This window comes from Schistocerca cancellata, chromosome 5, assembly GCF_023864275.1.
Source record: "Schistocerca cancellata isolate TAMUIC-IGC-003103 chromosome 5, iqSchCanc2.1, whole genome shotgun sequence".
NCBI classification, from domain to species: Eukaryota; Metazoa; Arthropoda; class Insecta; order Orthoptera; family Acrididae; genus Schistocerca; species Schistocerca cancellata.
The window spans coordinates 695347736-695352025 of NC_064630.1; the positions used below are offsets into that span (position 1 = coordinate 695347736).

Below are 4290 nucleotides of genomic sequence, written 5' to 3' on the forward strand. Positions count from 1 at the left end.
ACTGTGTAACATACCGGGGCTCGAATCAGGCAAGTTGGCCTGTTGTGGGCACGTACTTTTTCACCTGAGGCACCTGAGTTTACCTTAAGACACCATTCTGGTGTTAGTGAGCCAAGAGTCAGCAACATGTTCCAATTACCTCTCTTTGCTTTGCTGGCGGATGTCGTCACACATCACATCCGCGTATACCTTTGCAAACACAACCGTCCCTATCACGACTGCCTGACTCAGGAAACACAGGGACGTGATAAAACGTAAAGCCACCGAATTTTTATGTGAAAGCTCTTAAACCTTTCTGAATAAGATAAATATTATTGACACTCTACAACTTAATACTTCATGTGTAGATATGTTGAGTCTCTTGCCGCTAGAGTGATCCGAGTTACTGCCTGTTGCAGGGTGGTGTGTAACACGCCGGTGCGTGAAAAACAAAGTGCTGTTGTCGAGTTTCGAATTCGAGCAGTTCGTTCACACATTGAGCACACGCTGCTTCAGCACGAATATACCGGACCTCACACGAGTGCTGCGATATCTGCAACAATCCGACACATGAAGTTCACTGCCGTCGATCGTCGTCCACACAGTTCCGACTTTGCTCCAATTCTATTTTCATCTGTTTCCAAAACTTCGCGTTGATAGTGATAAAGCGATGCAAGCAGAGGTGAGGTTGTGGCTCCGTCAACAAAGGCAAATATTCTACGATGAAGTATCAACAAGTTGTTCTTTCCTTGGGAGAAATGCATTCGTCGTCAGCTTGACTATGTTGAGAAATAAATATGCAGACATGAAGAATAAAGATGTAGAATGTTAATAACGCGTGTTGTATTTGAAACGCTTTAAGAGCATTCACATAAAAATAAGGCAGGCATTACACTTCAGCACGTTCTAGGTAATGTCCTCTTGATCGTGTGTGTAAAATAAGACCAATTATACTTTTCAGGGTGAGAGTGGGTGACAGTGCTTCGTATTTTACAGTATCTGTAGCTGTTGGCTTTCTAAATAAGCCAGCCAAATAAGTCAGAGACCTAAAAAGCTTATGCTTCCTTCTTCTTCGAGGTACTCTCTAACTTTATTACGACTTGCACTCATCCTTTGAAATAGCTGATGGACTATGTCCTCAACATACGTCTGTGAAACATTGGTTTCTCTCATTCATCAAGAGTTTGTTCAAATATCTTACTCTGCAGCTTGTTTATGAGAATCTCAGCTAAAATTTTGCCCAACTCTTCCCAATGCGGTTTCGTCCTTTCGATTATTCAAAGAGTTAATGTCTGCACTGGATACTCTAAACTTGATCTGAATTTTATCATTAGCCTATGGTTGAATAATCTGAAGTTAATAAAAACAAAGATTTTATCTATTCGGCTGGATTCAGACTGCCGTGTATCCCATATTTATGTAGTTATTTTCACCCCAACATAACAAAAACACACACCATACTCTACAAACTGTTAGTAATGCCTCCGCCCGATTCTTTACCGAATTGGACTCCAATATACTCGCATACAACAGTTCCAAACGACGAATTACTTTACAAGTGAATTAATATGTTACATTTCTGGGGCAAAGTCTGTGAAACCTTAATGTTTAAAGACACAATTCCTTAATTGTGGCCGGCCGGAGTGGCCGTGCGGTTCTAGGCGCTACAGTCTGGAACCGAGCGACCGCTACGGTCGCAGGTTCGAATCCTGCCTCGGGCATGGATGTATGTGCTGTCTTAGGTTAGTTAGGTTTAATTAGTTCTAAGTTCTAGGCAACTGATGACCTCAGAAGTTAAGTCGCATAGTGCTCAGAGCCATTTGAACCATTCTGAATCTTAATTATGTTGGTTTATTAGTATATATAAGGCCCCCACATTTCCGAAAGAACAAACTACACACACACACACACACACACACACACACACACACACACACACCGAGAGAGAGAGAGAGAGAGAGAGAGAGAGAGAGAGAGAGCAATGCCAGCAGAAGTAAGGTTATGCCTCTGTCAACAAAGCCACCCATTCTACGGATATGTATCAGCAAACTGGTCTTTTGTTGGGAGAATTGAGTTCGCCGCCAGGCTGACTACATTGTCAAATACAGGTGATCTGTAGACATGACGAATAAGAACGTATATTTTATTTAAAAGTCTGGCAACATACCATATAACTTTCGGTAAAATATCATCCACACAATTCCGAAGACTGCAAAAGTTGACACGTGTGACAATTATCGCACAGTCAGCTTAACAGCTCATGCATCCAAGTTTCTGACAGGAATAATATATAGAAGATGCAAAAGATAATTGAGGACATGTTAAATGACGATCAGTTTTTCTTTAGGAAAGGGGAAGGCACCAGAGAGGCAATTATGACGTTTCAGTTGATAATGGAAACAAGACTAAAGAAGAATCAAGACACATTCACAGGATTTGTCATCCTGGAAAAAGCGTTCGACAATGTGAAATGGGGCAAGATATTCCAAATTCTGAGAAAAGCTCAGGGATAAGTTATAGGGAGATACGAGTGATATACAATATGTACAAGAGCCAAGAGGGAACCTAGAGTCCCGAGCACGGGGTTCCGGGTTCGATTCCCGGCGGGGTCAGGGATTTTCACCTGCCTCGAGATGACTGGGTGTTTGTTTTGTCCTCATCATTTCATCATCATCCAGGAAAGTGGCGAAATTGGACTGAGCAAAGGTTGGGAAATTGTACGGGCGCTGATAACCACGCAGTTGAGCGCCCCACCAAACATCATCATCATCATCATCGGAACCTAGAGGGAATGATAAGAGTGGACGACCAAGAACGAAGTGCTCGTATTAAAAAGGACGTGAGACAGGAATGTAGTCTTCTGCCATTACTGTTCAATCTATAGATCGAAGAAGCAATGATGGAAATAAAAGAAACGTTCAGGAATGGAATTAAAATTCACGGTGAAAGGATATTAATGACACGATTCGCTGATGACGTTGCTATCATGAGTGAAAGTGAAGACGAATTAAATGATGTGGTGAATGGAATAAACAGTCTGATGAGTGCAGAATATGGACTGAGAATAAATCGAAGAATGACAAACGTAATGTGAACAGTGAGAAACTTAACATCAGAAGTGATGGTCGAGGAGTAGATGAAGTTCAGGAATTCTACTATCTAGGATGGAAATAACCAATGACGGACGGAACAAGGAGGACATATAAAGTAGACTAGCAATAGCAAAAAGGGCATTCCTGGCATAAAGTAGTCTGCTAGCATCAAACAGAGGCCTAAATTCGAGAAAGAAATTCCTGAGAATGTACCTTCGGAGCACAGCACTGTATGGTGGGGAAATATGGATCGTGGAAAACCGGACACAGAAGAGAATCGAAGCTTCTAATATACGGTGCTACAGAGGAATATTGAAAAATAAGGTGGAATGATGAGGTAAGGAATGAGGAGGTTCTTCGCAGAATCGGGGAGCAAAGGAATATGTGAATAACACTGACATCTGTTAAGACATCAGGGAATGACTTCCATGGTACTAGACGGAGCTTTAGGGGCAAAAACTGTAGAGGAAGACAGAGATTGGAATACATCCAGCAAATGACTAAGGACGCAGGTTGCAAGTGCTACTCTAAGATGAAGAGGCTGGCATAGGAAAGGAATTCGTGGCGGGCCGCATGGAATGAGTCAGAAGACTGATGACTCATTACTTTTCAGCATACCCTTGTAAAATCGTGCTGCTGGCCGGGTGTGGCCGAGCGGTTCTAGGCGCTTCCGTCTGGAAACGCGCGACCGCTACGGTCGCAGGCTCGAATCCTGCCTCGGGCATGGATGTGTGTGATGTCCTTACGTTAGTTACGTTTAAGTAGTTCTAAATTCTAGGGAGGCAACGGCCTTGCCGCAGAGGATACACCGGTTCCCGTGAGATCACCGAAGTTAAGCGCTGTCGGGCGTGGCCTGCACTTGGATGGATGACCATCCAGGCCGCCATGCGCTGTTGCCAGTTTTCGGAGTGCACTCAGCCTCGTGATGCCACTTGTGGAGCTACTCGACCGAACAGTAGTGGCTTCGGTCAAGAATACAGTCATAACGACCGGGAGAGCGGTGTGCTGACCCCAAGCCCCTGCTATCCATATCCTCCACTGAGGATGACATGGCGGTCGGATGGGCCCGGTAGGCCACTCGAGGCCTGAAGATAGAGTGTTTTTTTTTTTTCTTATTTCAAGTTATAGGGGACTGATGACCTCAGATGTTAAGGCCCATAGTGCTCAGAGCCATTTGAACCAAAATCATGCTAATTAAAATATACCCCTTTATACTTTT

At 43.6% G+C, this 4290-nt stretch overlaps 1 pseudogene; it reads left to right on the plus strand.

Annotated features, from left to right (window-relative positions):
* The first annotated feature begins 3852 nt into the window (after positions 1-3852).
* On the plus strand, positions 3853-3970 carry LOC126189281 (5S ribosomal RNA; annotated as a pseudogene).
* Positions 3971-4290: the final 320 nt, after the last annotated feature.